At 44.8% G+C, this 18193-nt stretch overlaps 1 protein-coding gene across 16 annotated transcripts in view; it reads right to left on the bottom strand.

Annotated features, from left to right (window-relative positions):
• LOC120955935 (venom metalloproteinase 3) overlaps window positions 1-16297 on the bottom strand; it is a 90488-nt gene extending 74191 nt beyond the window's left edge. For 9 of the 16 annotated variants that reach the window (XM_040377188.2, XM_040377185.2, XM_049609150.1 and 6 more), the window contains exons 1-2: window positions 15215-15325; window positions 12143-12753 (exon numbers count right to left, since the gene is read on the bottom strand). The gene's annotated coding sequence lies outside the window, so the exon portion shown is untranslated. Of the gene's footprint in view, window positions 1-12142; window positions 12754-15214; window positions 15330-16141; window positions 16161-16181 lie in introns of those variants that run through there. The other 7 variants (XM_040377178.2, XM_040377177.2, XM_040377180.2 and 4 more) reach the window with 7 other exon arrangements.
• Between the last annotated feature and the right edge of the window lie 1896 nt (window positions 16298-18193).

Raw genomic sequence — 18193 nt, forward strand, 5'->3', positions numbered from 1 at the left:
AAATCGCAGAGATGATATCAATTATTCCTTTTCCTCTATGTGTAAAGCATTGGTCGCTTAAGCTGCCTCACAGTGATCCTAGTGAACAAGTTGTTGATGATGTTGGAAAGATTCTTGAAGCAAAGCAGGCGCTATTTCAGGATCATTATTTTAATATATGTTCCTAATCGGTAGTATCTCAGAGGATCATAAATATCTTAATATGATTGTAAACCAATGATCTAAGAACAATTGAAAAGAATCTTTCAAAAAAACCTTAGTTAAATGAAGTCATTAATTTTGATTCCTAATACTATTGAAGAATGGTAAAAACGATTTCAATTTTAATAGAAAAAGACCATAACTATTCCAGAAATTGTATATTCCTTCATCTTTGGGATTGATTTCAAGATTATCGGATTTATTCCATGAGTTGAAAACTGAAATATCTTTCAGAAAAGATGTCATCTACATCAACCAAACATGATTGACTAATCCTGATGAAGATCTAATCTGCTGATGACATCCGAAGGTCTTGCGATGCGTTTTCTGCTTACATGGACCTAATGCTTCTTCTTCGATATGGTGACCAACAGGCTCATGTTACTGCCTTAGGCAAACAGGCTAGGTTTATTTTAACATATGATATTGACATTGACATCAATAGTGTGAAGATGACCATGATCGCATTGATTAAAAAGCTTTTTTAATGCAAAATAGTACCTACCAGAAAGCAATTGACTTAAACTGATAGGAGAACGCAGCATAGTCTAACTCTCAAAGAGTTATCTAATCCTCACACTCTGTATTCAACAAATTTTCTAGCGCCATAAATATGCCCCAAAAGTACTGCCAGCTACAAATCAGCCAGCAATCAACCTGAACACTTCCCAGAAATTCCCGTCCTGTCCTCGCATCCGCGGTTGCTCCGTAATTCCACCCGCTCACCGACACACATTGACACCGTAAATATTCGTTTATAAATATTCAATGAATTGCAAATTTCACACACAACTGCCAGCACGACTTTGACGACCCTCCCGCTGAACCCAAAGCCGTAACATTGTGTTGTGCCGGTGAAAACCGCTGGTATCTCTTCTGCCGATGGGGTTCAAGCGAAGTTCCCTTTTAGTCATTGCTTGCATTTAAAAAAGGCTGTCAGCAAAAGGGTTGAAATAGTGTCTTAAGAGCAACCACACAGCAAACCATGAGCAACGAAAAAGCTCAACCAACGCTTATTTCACACCTATGAGTCGAGCCTCCGAGGAGATCCGGAATGTTTGGAGTTCCCTTGCCGCCGTCGTGTCAGCTTGTTGCTCGGTTGACAAATGAAGCGCGCCTTTAATCGATCAAGCCCCTTTCCTCACCGCACACACAAACCGTTCCAATCGCCCATTCAACAAAACCCACTCGAACATCAATTTTCCTAACATTCCTGTGCGTTGTGGATCGTCACAATAGCGCCCGTGATGATGGGCTCGACACCTCTCCAGTGCGTCGCTCAGAAGCCGAAACGTCTTTTCAGCAACAAAACGACAACAAAACCCATAACTCCTTCTCCCGCGGCCACCGGTCAATCATCGTGGTCATTTTTCTCACCTCCTGCGGTACTTCATCACATTACCGGCGGATGTTATTAATTTCACCCGTCCACCACCCCGGGAAGCATCTTCTTCGGCTGTATAGCTTCATCGCGCATGTGATGATTGGCGCCCTGATGCGCATTGGTATGTGGCGTTAGTCCTCAAGTGAATTTGTGTGTTTTGTGTGTGTGTGATTTTTAAGCCCTACCAAAAGGGTCTCTAGCGGGGTGGCATTAAAGCGACAGGCAAAGCCTTGTAGATACAATGCGTTATTGCGAGACACACCCCGCCCTGGCAAGGTAACAATGAGTGGCGCTGAGTCCGCTCCAAGACGATTGCAGCCAGCGTCTACGGTGTAGTACATCTGCCAGCCTTCCAGCACATCCAAAACCAACCATTCGTATTGCAAACCATCCAAAACGCTGACGCTCTGCATTGATATATGCTGCACACGGGCACGTTCAATAAATCAACCCGTATTGGGGCGTTTAGCCGGCCGCTTTACCATCGCCGCTTAAGCGCTCAATTATCCAAGAACGTGAAGCATGCATACACGGCTCTCGTTTCACGCCACTTCACGTGTGAAGAAATCGCGCATTGGAGTGTCCAAAAAAAGCACACACATACACCAAAACTCGATACAGAGCTGCATCGTACATGGTAGTTGCAGTTAGCACACACGGCGCAACAAAAAAACAGACAAGAAGAACCACTGTTTTGTAAACAGAGAATAGAGGAAAAAATAATACATCTCAACACAATCATGCACACGAAAAAGAAGAAAAGAAACCGAAGCAAACGGTGGGTGGATTATTGCAACTGCTATTATTTTTTTTATTAATGGCCAGATTATTGCCCCATATCATGTTGGGGCTGGATTTCGAACCTCTTTAAGCCGCAAACGGACACAAGGCACACGCGTCACGAAACGGATTTGCTTCACACCCGGCGCCACACAGACAGCGCAAGAAATAAACCCACAGCAAGATTGATTCTCCCTACCAGCCGCCCGAAAAAATACAAAAATACACCGCACAGGGGGAGGTGTGTTTCGTACGAGCTGCTCGTACGTATTTTGATTATTTCGTCAGGCAGCTCGTTTGCTGCCCGAACCGATTAAATCCACCCGCCGAACGGATCGCAACGGATCAGCAGCTCCTGATCGCGTGCTTGGCGTATCTTAATCCAGCATCTCGGGGCCGTTTGGAGCCATCGGAGGATCAGGAGGATTGAGTTGTTAGAATACGATATTGCTTCCTTCGTTTTTTTTCGTGCGCTGAGAGTGAGCAAATAAATAATCCACACAAACACCGTTCCGTTTTACAACCCTTTGCCAATGTTTGGTGGCCGATATGGTCGCAAACTGAAACAAAATACGCCTCAACAAAACAAAAGGCCTCCCAAATCACAGCTCCATCCCATAACGGGATGCTGTCGGGAGGATCTGTTTGCAAAAAAAGGGGGAAACATCTTCTCCTTCGTTTAGGGCGCCCCGAGGTGCGATAAATATGTTATCTTACTTTACGATCGTAATCCGCTTTTACTGAAGGTTTCGTTTGTGACTAAGATGTCTTGTCTTTTTTTTTGTTGTCTTCCCCTAGAGATTACATTTCTAGCATGAATGTTCGCTTAATTGCTGCCAGTTCTGTATCTCGGCTGCTCTAGGAAAGGCGCAGTGCTGCAGAGATGAATCATTCTTTTCGCGAACGAGAACGCACACGCGCGTGACCTCGGCGAAAACGGTGACGCGTGGCAGCGCGAGGGTTTTTGCACACCAATCGCCAGCTATTAGGTGTAAAGAAAGCATTTTATGGAGCACAACTCATCGGCTTAATTTGTGCTGGTGGGCAGGAACGATTTTGAGAGGAGTAAAGTTTTACAATCATGCGATAATACTGCTCCGGGAACTATCCGGGCGTTCGCGTTGTAAGAAGGTAATCAACGGCGAACCCGTTCGCTTAAGCGCCTTTATGTTTCGTTGCTGTTCTGCTCTCTCTAGCATTTAATTACGACATTTCATGCTTCCTGGGGATTTTCGACCAGGAGGATACAAATCATTTGGACAACTTCATTTACACGGGAGAGGCAGGGTTTTTTACGACTTCTTCTATTTGCAATGTGACACATTTATTGTTTTATGGCTATTTTTCTGCAGTATATCGAGTGGTTCTATGCTTTCTCTGGAAAGTTGTGCTCTGTTAAGATGAATTCTTGTAGAACGGACACATTTATATTTTTCTAGATAGCATAAAATCTTCCGAGTTATTGTAAAAAAGAAGAAAAGCAATGACGTAAGCAATGTCTAGTCCAAATTTATAATATAGATCATAGATTCTTAGAAGTGTTGAACAACGAATTCAATATCACATCACAATTGTTTGACTCTGTGTAACACTTCAGCTCAAAATTTGAAGTCCAATAACACCCAAGACTATTTCTGAATGCTTATTACAAGACTCATCAGCGAGCCATTAAAATTTTCTTCAAACATCAAGACTTGAAAACTATTCTGCGATGGCACCAATATTTGATTATTTATTAATGTCACAAAGATATGACGCAAAGAAGCAGTTGATTCAAAATTGTTAAGGGATAAATGTGATCTAGGAGCGTAAAAATCTAAAATTGAATAAGAACTGTTTATAAAGTATTGTATTACATGTAATCAACACCAACATTTCTTGGATATAAACATCGCACAAACTAAGTAATGCAAAGCGATGTTGATAATGTTAAATGGGGTTGAAACCCCTTGTAACTACATGCATTAACTCCCTGTAACGTTACCACGAGCGTTACTGAGCTGCAATAAAAGCTATTTAATTCGATCCATTCTTTGTTCCATTAATTTGATCGTATGGTCTTGTTTTTCGTTGCCAAAAAATAACAAAAAACGCTTTGAATTTGCAATTTGCAATAACAAACCCAAATGACAATATGTTGCAAACCAGCGCCAGCGGCATTAAGCACAGCTTGTAAAGCCACACATTATGCACACACACCCACACACGTGCATGTCGAACGAGGTGCACCACCCCGCCAGACGAAACACAAAACTGGAGCAAAGAAATTTAGTACAGTCAAACCTACCACAAACATAAACCGAACCACCCCCAAAACGAGCCACCCTTGTCCCAGCAGCGATTCCCATTATTAACCCATTCAGAAATTTAAAACCTTCCCAAAACGGTCGGCAGGGAAGAGGAGGAGGAGGCGACGGTGTGCATTTGTTTGTTTGTGAGTCCCTTTTCCCATAGGCCACCGAAACGTAGCTGGCCGCGGCTTCACGCCTCAGCCCAAACACGGTGCGCCAAAAGCGGTGCGCTGCCTCGGTGTGCCGCAATATACACGCTGACGAAAGCAGAATTTGTAGCGTTGCATCTCACTCCGGGCCAAACTGTGGCTCTGTGGCTGTGTGTGTGTGTTTTTTTTAACAGCGAGGTGCGCGAGTTTTCGGTGGAGTTCTTTAAACCGGCCGACGTGAAAACGCAATGCGGCAATTGTCTTCATGTAAATCGCGAACCGTCGGTTTTGGCCATGGGTTCGTGATCGCGCTGGTGGTGGTGGTGCTACATTATTGTTGCTTGTTTTTCCAACAGAGCGCTGAGGTTCTTGCGCGACCATGTGTACCAACAAACGGCGCTGGCCAACCAGCCAGCCAGCCAGTCAGCCCGAGCGTCACGATTAAACGGCGTCGTTTCACAGCGTGCCTTGGCACCCACGCTCACCCGTCGCCGCCAGTTGAACAGTTGCCTAAATAATAATTGTAATGTTTTATTTGCAATTCTGGGCTTTGGTGGTGTTTGGTTGGTTTGAGGTTCAGCTCTTTTTTTGCTCGCTTTCTAGACAGCTTGTAGCATTGAAACACATATCTCAAGCTAAACGATTTGTCAAACCCACAACAGCCCCAGATGTGGTTGCGGTGGTTAAAGAGCTTTTCTGTGTTACTCTCTTGCAATGGGGATGTTGCAGCAACCTGCAAGCATCATTATAACCCCAAAAAAAACATTGATGTTCGTTTTAATGCGTTTTTTGTGTGCTGTTACATGCTTGCTTGATGTTTAATGTTTGCAATTTCGGTAACTGAATGAGCTTTCTGATGTTCGCAGTAGTAGTACTCGAAATTGGCAAACAAACGTCCTTGTGTTGTTAGCCAACAAATCAATGTTCCTAGCAGTTTCCGTTTTCGACAGACACGCGTACACGCGTTGCTGTGTAACACCGTGTAACACGTCCTGAAGTTGATCGTTTAATCATTCGCAAATTGCATTAAAAACGCATAAACCATCCGGCGCGCGGGCAAACGATTATGTCTCAATAACGTGTCATGCACACGGCATTACCTATAGGCGCTTATCGGCTAAGAGGATGCCACCTTTGCAGCAAATGTCAAACGACTACTGGGCCGGTTTCACAGCTCGGTGAACATAATGCAATGGTCTGCAACAAAAAAACGACAATCCCTCTCGGACATTCGTCTCGACTAAAAAATAAACATTTGCCCAGTGCCGGGGCACTTGACCTTATGATGCTGGCAGGTTTGCGCTAAACTTCAAAGAAACGTGTGTATTTACGAGCACGCCGGCAATGGCGCAGGATGAGCTTGCATTGCTTGTGCGCTAAACCAAACAGAGGGCACACGGCATGTAATGAGAGTCGCTTCCTTTTCGGTAGGAACTGCCAAATCCTGTTCAAAACTGAACTCATCTCGTTTCGGAGATGGTTCTCACGCGCAGCGTACATCGTGTCGTATCGGCCCAGGGCAGAACCTGTTAAAGTGTCCATAAATAGGATTCCCTCGCCTGGGCACTTCATTATGGTTTTGCAAACACAGCCAAACGTTCTCGCTAACGGGTAACGCACAATGATGGTTTCAGGAAGTAATCGACCCATACCTTGTTCTGCTAGAACTCTGAACTGAGGTGTATTTTTAGACAAAATCAAATAACGATAAGAGACGAACCCCCGGCGGCGGCAAAAGCACACCAATTCGGTTTTGCTTAAATTTGCATGTGCGAAAATGCTGAATGTGAGCCGTGATTTTGTGTGAAAGGTTACAAAAGTTCACCCCCAAACACAAACTCCAGCGTGTTTGTGTCTCTGTGTGTGTGGCTGTATGTGTACAGCTCTTAATGGTATTACATACAAAAAAAGAATTCTCCCCTCCCGTTGGCCGAACAAGAAGGATCACAATTTATTTGCACGAAACTTCCAAGCCCAACCTGCGTCCAAACGGTTCAGGGCACGGCCAGACGCGATGCCAAATGCCACCAAAAACCGTGCCATGACGGGAGAACCACAGCTAGAGAAAGAAGGAGCGAGAGAGATAGAGCGATAGACTCCCATATACCACACCTTGAAGCTTGAAATCTCGTTAACTTCAACTTCGCTCGGTGCGACTTCGGGGCATGATGGTGTGGGAAGCGATGCTTGGAGTTCCTTGTTGGCAGTTTTTTTTCTCTCTTTCTGTTTCTTGCTTGCTTTGACTGCCTGCCCAGAGAATGATCGTCAACTTTACAGGCTATGCAAATATGGAGTGGTGGTTCTGGAAGCAGTTTCTCGAAATGTTTACTTTTTCCATCAACCAAATCAATGCGCTATGTTTCTACAACCAGCAGGAGGCCGATTGGGCTGGCTTTATAAAAGGTAAAACTTCAATTTTTCCCGCTTAAATTGTGTTTCCCTCTTATACCATCCCACTTGTTTGTTAATTGTTTAAACACAAAGATCTCAAAACGATATCAGTCTTTTGCCCACTTAATCAGCAAAAATCAGCGACGCACTAGCAAATAATACACAACCGTCTTAACAAACTCTAATTGTTGAGCCGCTCGGTGTTGGTGTTTGGGTTTTGTGAGGTTTTCCTTTGTTTGCACACACCGCCTCCTTCTCATCTAGCCAATCAATTGCCTGCTGGATGGGTTTTGATTGAGCAAAGCATTTACACACCACCGCCGGACGGGTCGGAGCTTGCATGCTTCACTGCACAATACTATCACGAACCCTGAGTACAGTTGCACAAATTGCAGCTACAGTGCAGGGCAGCGTAAAGCGCTACGAATGCACGCAAAAGCTAGCCGAGGCTCGTTGGTGGTAGTAAACAGACAGCATTGCCCGGCCACTATTTGATTTGCACTGGGAAGCGCTCGCAGTCACGCTAGGGAACGCTGGGATGGGTTGGCTAACGTTTGAAACGGGGGGGAATACTGCTAAAGCCTACTGAAGCAGCCCAGGGAAATGGGTGCAACACGAGTAATAATTGCAAAAGAATGCAATGTTTTTTTGCTTCAACAAAATCGTGAAGTTATTAAAACTGAAGCACTACTCGCAATCGTTCTCGGTTCGTGTGAGCTAAACGAATCTTTTAGCTACTAAGAAACTACCACTTGATACGATGACTTTTTAATACTTTTTAAGATGACTGTAGAGAATATCTTTTCGCTGTAATCTTATTGAGTTGTTGATTAGTACATTAGTACATTAGCTATGGAGCATATTGACTAACTCCAATCGGAACATTGTTAACGAATCGATTTGAATTTTGAATTTTTGGGTGATTTGATTCGATTTGCTATAAATCGAGAAACGAGTCATGTATTCTTTTTGATCTTCTTAATGTTAGAAAATCTGAATGATCGTCCAGAGGATTTCAATCAAAGAAAAAGAGCCTTTAGCGTTGTTTTAGACAATTATTAAATGCTACACTCTTTATATGGCTCTTTAGGTCAAACTCAACTTCAGGAATCAACTCAAAAGGGCTCAAGGACTTTAGGTTTCAACTTAAAATTGCTAGTAATTATTGGATCCACCATTATAAACCCAAACAAAATTCAAAGTAGATAACACCCTCAAACGCTCCCAGGCCATCTAATAGACGCCGTGCCCATGCCAACCTACACACAGCCGAACGATCACGAAAACGATCACCGTTTTCGCGAATCGCGGGCGATTTTTCAATTTCATTCACGCTCGACCAGATCGGAACGGTACCGTCCTTCGTGCCTCCACGCCGCACGCACCGCAGCAGCAAACACGCCAACAAAGGCCGGACTGGCCAGAAAAACTCCCTCCGCGAACGAGAAGAGGTCCGGGGAGTCCGTGGCGGCGTCGCTGCCCGTCAGCTGGGCCAAAGGTAGAAAGTGTAATTGGTTGGGGCATAGCAGGGGGAACTGCAAAACGGTCCTAACGGCACGCCGACTGAGTTTACCCACTCACTCTCCCCGACTTTTTCAATCACTCTTGTTTTTGTCTATGTGTGTGTGTGCGTGTTGCTGCCCTCAAACCATCGATCTTTCCTATCCCATCACGAAGATGAGCTCGGGGAAGTTTTCCTCCATTGGGCTAATTGGAAATGAATTACAACGTGCGCCCCATCGCTCACTCCGCTGCATCTCACTCCGCTGTTTGGTGCTCCTCCCGCGGCAAGACGAGCAGTGTACTGCCGAAGGCCAGCCAATACCCCGGCGTTGCAGGAAATCCATGAAATCGAAAAAGAAATACTCCGATCCGTTCGGGTCCGTCGTTCGCCGAAGGTTGCGGAATTGCCTGCATTGGATCGTGATCGAACCGCCGTGTGACGTCACGATCAAGGGGTCCGTTACACGTATATACACAAACACTGCTCGACGTAGAAACACACACACACACGTTCGATCTTTACTTTCGTTTTCACTTCACGATGGTTGAATTCAATTCCCTCCTCCAACGGGTGGGGTTTGTTGGTTTATTTTCCTTTCGCAGAGCAAAAGTGAAACATGTTACCTTTAGGCACGCACTGTTGGTATTGGTTCGAAGTGGTTGTGAGTGTTTGTAAGTGATCGGATGCTGTTACCGCATGTTACGGTTCGATCACACTTACACACATTCGAGCAGTACAGTTCAACGCACACATAGACGCCAAATGACAAATCCTGCACCCAAGGCGAGCTGTTAGCGCCGAACAAACCCGCGTAGTGGCCAAACCCCTTTGCCCGTCTGACATTTCCGAAACGAGGCATTGGGTGGGATTGGTGACGCGAAAGGTTGGCCCAGGTTCGGAACCTGGGACCGGTCGTCTCGGTCGGCGTTGGGAAAGAAAGGCATTAGAGTCGCACGAGTGGTGGTTTGGTAAAGAAATGCTTGGAACACACACACTTGACTTTCACGGTCGTGTTCCGGCTACTCGACTCGCGTTGACAGCTGTCAGTTGGGCTAAAGACACTAAACAGAAACTGTCAGAATCTCTTCCTAGTACACAAGCACACAGGGGAGAGCAAAAAAAACAAACAAAAGAGACAAGAACACGATCGCTTTCGTCTAAAACGCTGACCAAAAGCGCGAAATGATAAACCATTCCGGTTCTTTTGCGAGTTTCGCACCGTTCCGTTTGCATAATATTAGCGCAACAGCATTCGAAATGAAAATAAAGCACGTCTCTTTTTTTCCTCTTTTTTTTTTTGGGAGCAGAGTTGACACTTGCCGCTCTTTCCCCGTTCCCGAGTGATTTTCGAGTGTCCACTGATAACCGGTCTGCGAACTGGCCAATCCCGCGAAAAAGAGTCCCGGGCGAGCGAGTCGCAGTTGTCGCGGGCAAGGGCGGACAGGCAGGGCGAAGAAAAACCGCAACGCTGATCCCACGGTTATCGGATGAAGGAAATTTACCGCCAGCCCTGGTACCGGAGCAGTGGCTGCGCGGTTTCAAGTTTTATAACCGGCCGGTAAGGCAGACTAAAAATGGCTACAACACTTGTGTTGGATGCTGCCTTTGGCTGGTCTCTCTCTCTCTCTCTCTAGGTCTTTCTGGATCGTTTGTAGCCTGCAATACTGTGCGTGGGTTTGGTTTCGGAGTTTTTGTTCCTCTTGAAGTTCTTCAAGACTACCACTAAAGGTTCTAGTGAAAGTGTTTTATTTGGCTACACTCTAGAAAAAGTGTTTTCGCTTTAGACATTGGCCTCCCTTGCAGATAACGATCACATGATCTTCTCCTGTAAATTGAGCCCTAAATCATTCGTCTTTTTTCTGAATGCTTGTTACATCCACCACCATCCACCACCGATTCCCGTTGCTCAACACTTTCAATTTTAGCTTGTAGCAAATCACTCTAAGGTCTCGATTTATTTCGTTATAGAAAGGCATCCCTCATCCCGTGCTCCCATAATGATAATACCACGATTAACGTTGTACCGTGGACATGTTGGCTCTATTAAGCGGGCAGCAGCTGCTGTTGTGCTCTAGCACACTCACTTTTTTCTAGCGATCGAGATCAAATGATTTATAGCTTAGTTAACTTGGGCGCGTTTCAGTCCTACAAGGGAGAAGGAACTGGGGAGAGTCTTTGAAAGGTGGCCGAGAGAACCATTAATGGGTGTTAATCCGGAAAGAAAGATGGATTGCAGTGAAGGTTAGGATTGTTCGGCTAACGGTTTTAAAGACATAACGATTATCAGCTTCAGAGATTGATCTATCGGGAACATTCCAGTTCCAGGAGGCTCGGAACGTTCTCAAAACATTCAGCTGAGCTTTAACATATTGTTTTTAAACGTTGGTCGCATATATCGCATTCGCTCAGGCACAAAACTGCATTCCCTCTTAACCGCCAACCGCAAATGATGCCTTAAAACCCTGTTTTTTTTTGTATTCATTTGATGATTTGAGAGTTTTCGAACCTTTCTCCGCTGCATCTTTCACGTACGGCTTTAGGTAACCGCGTGGCCCGGGCAGTCGGTTACTCAACCGGCTCTCCGGCTCAGTGACGGAGGCGACCTCCGTTTATGTTCGCTTAAATTCAAGTTTACGAACTTTCACCTTGTTACTTAAGCGCCCGGTAATCCAGTACGTGGCGTCTTGATCTCCTCTCAAGGGTTTCATAACATTTCTCGACATAATTAAATCATAAACCCAAATCTCGCACCCAAAACTGCGAGGCAATTCAGCGATGAAAATAATGTGAAATCAAACGCATTTGTGTCAAACCAAACGCCACCAAACGGTGTGTCCGTTCAGTGTCGCTGAGCAGGTGTGATTGTTTTGGATAGCCTCTCTATGCAACACTCGGGGTGTAATTTTTGATGGGGATACTAATAATGCACCCGAAGAGTGGCGGTGGGATGTAATAAAAAAAAACAACCGAATGATTCACCCTGCAGCATGCATATCTTCACACCACTTACGCGCCCGTGGACCATGAGAGACTCGGAACTTACGGTACGAAAAAAAAAGTAACAATCATCATGGGCGCATATTGAATACAACTTTCACTCTCATCTGAACGCAACATTGGACGCTCTTGGAGGTCGAACCGTTCAACATTTAAAAAAAAATGACCCAAGACCGTAAGATTTCTTCTGCTGAAAGGTGGCTCTTCTTGCTCGTGGGATGGACCAGATTTTTGCCCCGTCATCAAAACGGCCCCGGCTCGATTCTTTCAACGATTCTTATCTAAGATCGCGCTTCGCAACTCAAGGGCCTCCCAAACATATTTGTAATGCCTACAAAATCTTCTCCAAACGGGACTCGAAGTCGGTCATTGACATCGACGAAGGGAGGAAAAGCAACGTTTACCTACAATAAATAAGACAGTGTGCACAGTCGCACTAACTTACGTTTATCTCCTGTTAATTGCTCAATAAACTACACATCGGCCAATGCTGCCAATGCCGTGAGGGGGCCTCGAAACTCGAACACCAACCTGCCCTGAAAGCCGGGCGTCCGCGTCCGTCCGTTTTCTGGTTCACCGCCAAATGCTCGCCACGACGTATCGGCAGGACACACAAACTCTTTCTCCCGAGGCACAACGCGCTCTGCCTGACGCCCGCCTGGAAGCTCCAAAAAACAACAGCCGCCCCGAAAAGGGTCACACTATCACCGGGACACACGCACGACGATCACAGGCGCACACATTGGGGACACAGCGGGACGAATTTTAAGGACAATCACACACAAAATCACTGCGCGGCGGCGGCGACTCCGCAACAGACACGCGAAAATGCGCACACACACGCACACACACTCCCGCGGCACGTCGGCAACGTCCAAACGGACTTGTTTTATCAGAATCACTTTTCTTGGCTGGGTTTTTTTTTTTTTTGGTTTGGTCACACCGGAGCGGCCAGCGGCAACACAAAACCGGGCAGCTCCAAATTGCTGCAGAAAACACTGTTTGCGACACTCGTTTGCGACGATGCCTTTTGATGCGCTGTCGTTTCACACTTCACTTTTTTTGTTGTTTGGTTTGCCGAAGAGGGTTTTCGATTGGCGACGATCGATGCAAGAAATTGAAGCACACACACACGACAGGGTACACGGGCGAGGGAAGAGAAAGAGAGTGAGATCATTAAAGAAAAGCTGAACGAATGTGCCGATTGCGGTGGCATCGGAGATTGCTGGAAAGGATGGGAAAAGATGGCAGCAAAAACAGCAACACAAAAGTCGAGCATAAACCGGAGCGGGTTCGTGTCTTGCCTGCGAATTGAACTCTTTTTATAGCGCGCGCGAGCGAAATGTGGCGATCGGTTTCGGTTTAAAGATTGATCGATTATTTCGGAAGATGTGTGCGTTCGGCTTGCGGGCTTTGTATTCTTGACGTGGAGTGGGGCAACGCCACTTATCGGTGTGATTTCCACTCGAATAAAGAAGGTTTATGTTACCTGAAGTGTTCAAGAACCACTATCATGGTAACAATTCTTAAGGCGCTGTTGGAGCAGCTTCTTGAAAGGCATTCTTTTGTTTATCTCTATCCGCTTGAAATGGAGCTTTCCACAGGCAGCAGATAAATCTGTGAGCCTATTATTACGTTATGTAAATTTTCAATTGCGAAAAGGAAAATTTGTGTGATTTGCTTCCCCCCGATAATATAATGGGCTTTATGACGCACTTTGTTTATTTATTTTTTCACAACTCCCGCAATGCCCGCAGCAGCTCGTTGATACGATGGTTTTCGTTTCCACCTGCACAGGGCTGCCACAAGAGAGCCAAGAAGAAAACAAGAAACAAAAACATATTTTCTTCCAACTGCACCAAAGTGCAATCAAAGATCCACCAACACGAGGGCGCCAAGCTTTTCCTTGTGTTGAATAATTTTAATTTTCTTATATTTTTTGCCTCACAGTGGGATGGATGAGTCTCCTCCAATACTTGGCTTACTTGCACTTTTATTAACTCTTTTCCTTGCTTTTGCTTCCTTTCCTCGTAGAGTAAGCTTCGTGTGTGTGTGTGTGTGTTTTTTTTTTATCCTCTCACAAACGTTTCGCTTCTACGCGAGCTGCTGCACCATGCGCTTCATCTCTTCACGAGCTTCTCTTTTACCACTAGCCTATTATTTGCCCACAGATAAGTACGCCACAACAGTACGTTCAGCCAGTTTTTTTTGCCCCTTTTCGATTCACTTTTCATCTTCACAGCGCATCTTCAGCAGCGTTCATCACCGTGCACGGTTACTTTGCGCTGGCCAGCTGGCTGGGCCAAACGAAAGTAAACTTGACGTTTTATTCCACCGGACCGCCACGGTGGGTCTGCAGCGAGCGCGCGCGTGGGTGAAATTTTGCCAGCGGTTTTAACCGTCTTGCTTGCTTCATTTCGTTTGTGCCCGCGCGTCGAGTGCGATTAGCTGGTTGGCTGGTTTGGTAATAGCGTTTGTTTTTACTTTCATTTGCAAACATTCAGTTTCGGTGAGGTTGCGAAGCGACGATGGTGAGTTGCTTTAACGAGTGCTGTTGTTTTAGTGTTGAGATGTTTTGCTTTTTTACCACCGAATTTGTTAACTGTTTTTTCACTTGAAGCGATTCAATAAGTAGAGCAAATAAACTCTAGACGTGGTACCATAATGTGTAATCGATTTTGTCTATGTAGGCACCATCGACAGCACCTTAGCATCAAATTATTTGACTTCAAACTGATTTCTTCAATTGGAATATTTATCTAAATTAATTACTCGTCTAATATCGAACCCTTAGACTAGCCAGATGGTGACCAAAACTCGTCTTCGCTCGCAACAAATAACTGGAAAAAACAACACACAAATCAACCTACAGCAAACGCACCTCCAACCCAAGAGCTGCACACTATGCACAATTTCCAAGGAAAAGAAACGCTAGCGTGTGCCGCGCCAGCCAAGCTTCTTCGGCTGGTCGCTCGCCAGCAAAACGGAAAACGTACGTTGGAAAACCGAAAAACAACCTTCAGAGACGGAAAAAGTACGGGCAAAAATTACACTCTCGAGCCACTAACGTACCACCCGTCGTCGTTTGCTTCGAGTGGCTTTGCTGCTGTTGCACGGGTGTGTGTGTTTTTGTATGCCTCAAACAGACAGGCTTGGTTTGTCGGGTAGCAAGCGAGCCAAGTTGTGAAGTTTTGAACCAGCCAGCACATTCGCGGCGGAGTGTTGTTTGGCTTCGATATGGCCATGGCAAAAAGAGTACAAAAAAAAACGATGAAATTGAACCCGACTTAACAAATTGATTTATTTGCAATGCTGCAAATTAGTCAACTTTTTAAATGTGTTCATATCGACGAAAAACAATAAATTCAGCATCATCACATTTGTGTTAAAACCACTGCGAATTGAAAAAAGCTAAGTGTGCTGATGTAAAAAAGAATCAATTTTTCCCTAAAATTCACTTCTTAAAACAGATCGAAAATTTGTCCCACAGAAAATTAAAAACTCTACTAACACTCACGAGTCTCTACACTCAAGAACGAAACACCTCACTGAACAGTGGAGTCTCTGCAGAACGAAACAGTTCGCGCGAGCCAAACGACACGACGGCTAAACAAAAACTGATCTGCCAAGATCTTGCGGCCAGCACAGCGAACACGGGGGCACGCTCCGAGAACGCTACATCTGACCGAGCAAGTGTACGATCGTACCAAGCGAGACAGAGAGAGTGAATGAGAAGAAGCGAGAGAGAGCCTTTCAACCGAAACGAACCACTAAGACGCGAACGGGTGAGCGAGACCAACACGTCCGAAAGGAAAGAGAAGGGATGAGAAGATCGAGAGCAGGATCTTCGTTTCGAGAGAATGATGCTGTAGTAGAGGTGGTTGAGTTCTCTTGCCAGCACTCACAGGCGCTCTCAATCTACTAAACCACTAGCAAGACATGGGTGAGCAGCACTGAAAGCATTCTTGGTCATGTTGCTCTTGTGAGGAGTGAAAAAAGGTGTGGGGAGATCAAAACATGCGCTACTACAACGTCTACAACATTCCTCTCACTCAAAGTCACTCAGACAACATTCAAGGCACTCAGTTTACTAACAAAAAGAAGCACTTGTAACTTTGCTAATAGTATTTTTTCCTGTTTTACGAGTGTTCACACATACACCACAATTTGCGAGCTATTAGCTTTTGCGTACGCACACTTTCACGCACTTTGTATGTGTTTTTTTTATTGAAAACGATCATTGCTTGCGCACAAAGGTTATTTTTCTTGATTAATTTCACTCCAATAAAAGGACTACATTTTAAAACTCCACCAAGCACTACTTCACAAATCCGAATAACATCAATTTTCAGCTCGTCCGTTCAAAGGAATGGCACTGCTTTTGATACACCAATTTTGATCGGAGCGTGTTAAAAACCAAAAAAAAAACGCACACCTTGCACACCTTGCACATATCTAAGATCGAACGAAGCAGCAAAAAATACCCTTTTTCTCTTACACGCACGGTTACGACGACAAAGCGGCAACGACGGATGGCGAGTGGCCGGTTGCGCCTGGAGCGTGTCTACTCGGAGACTAACAGGCCTGGTACGATCGGGCTTTTGCACAACGGCTTACCCACGGTTGGATCGCGATCGTCCGATTGCCACCTCTCTGCGCGGAGAGAAAGAGGAAAAAATTCAAGCTCCAAAACCACCTTCATCGTACCCGCCTGACCGACCCCGCCACAGCGAAACAAGACTGCAACGAAAGGAAAAGGGTGGCCACTTACTAGTTTGGAGCCGTACAAAAAAAAGCATGCAAGAGGGTAAGGCAAATCAAGAGAGTGCGAGAGAGCCAAACCAGGCTGAGAAAGAGCGTAAATGATAGCCAAAAACGCATCGCACACACGAATGTGGTGGCCACGCATGTGTAAAGCGAATCAAAGGGGGTTGGTGATCGCGAACACCGTCGGGGATCATAGCGCAAAAGACACACCACCAACCACCGTCGCGAGAAAGAAGGAGAGTGAGAGTGAGTGATTAAGTCGAGAGAAAGATAGGCCTGAATTGCGTGGAGCCGCACGGCTTTACAAGTGTGTGAGCTTACCCCTTTTGTCTGGCCCCAGGCTCAGCCATAGTGTGGCCATACGGTCGCGGCCCGATTGTGGCGGTGTTGGTGCACACCAACGCACCTCGTACCTCGGGGTGGGCGCATTTGGTGCGGTATTACGACAGCGATGTTCGTGCAGTTTTTCTTTGTTTTTATTATTTTTATTTTTGTGACTTTTTTCTTTTCACTGGCAAGCGTTGGCTCCCGTTTTGTTTTATTTTTCTGTTTTTATACCTTTGTTTTGGTTGGTTTTGGTTTTGCGATTAGTGTGCTACCGATCGGGTAGGTTTATATCTTCCTAGAGGAATACAGAAACGATTTATTAAACTGTTTAATAAAGCTAAACGGTTTGGTGAAGCTAAATTTATTTATATTAATCTATGTTACAACTTTAAAAATAGAAATGAAAAATACACTGAGAAAACTATAACGAGAGTATTATTGTAGGCACTCCAAGCATACTTTTAATTAAAGAAAAACAGGAAAATGGTAAAATGCTTAAATAAAATAAATAAATAAATTTATCAAAACAATGTTGCAGGAACATAAAGAGATTTCAAACAGCTAATGGAAAATATTCAATAACATAACTAAGAACAAATTTAAAATTCATAAAATGCAATTATTTTATACATACTTTATTCTAAACAAAATAACAAATGTATTAAAATACAAAAAAATATAAACAAATGGAAATAAAAACATTTAAATCAAATGTGCAGCGAAATAAAACAAAGAAAGGAGATGAGTTTACCAACACACAAGAAGAAAATTATAAAGTAAAAGCACAAATTATAACAGAATGAATCCATATCAAAGTATGGAAATTTGATTTTTTTTTAACAGACATGATACTTGTAAGAGGGAAACCTTCATTTTAACATTTTAATTTTACAAACACTGCCATTAAAGTACCCAATTCTTCGCATTCTTCCCCAGAGTGAGCGATAACCTGCACCTGTGCACCTTGCTAAAGTGAAAAAAAACAATCCTAACAATCCGCATACGCTAGAGAAAGTAAAAGCAGCGCCGCGTGCGCCTAAGAAAACGTAACGAAACGGAATAGCATAACGGATAGCCTAGTAGCACATTTCAGTGCGCACGGCGCTCCCGTTCGCGTAGGCCCCCTTCCGTCTTGCGTACCCCCATTTGGCACCCCGTTGCCAACCCTCTTATGCATCTGATACATTGCGCTGAAACTGCAAGTTGGTCTAGCTGCACTTCGCCCTGCACTGCACACAGGACAACTCGCTCGCTCCAAACGCAATGCTGAGAGCGAAAGGGTTTACTGTTGCTTTTCTGAATGCTCCTCAGTTCACCGAATGTTGGAAAGGGCTCTAGGTGAGTTGGAAATTCACCACACGGTGAGAGAGCACCGAGAGTACAAGGGGGCAAATTCACCACT

The sequence above is a fragment of the Anopheles coluzzii genome, chromosome 3 (genome assembly GCF_943734685.1).
Source record: "Anopheles coluzzii chromosome 3, AcolN3, whole genome shotgun sequence".
Classification (NCBI taxonomy): domain Eukaryota; kingdom Metazoa; phylum Arthropoda; class Insecta; order Diptera; family Culicidae; genus Anopheles; species Anopheles coluzzii.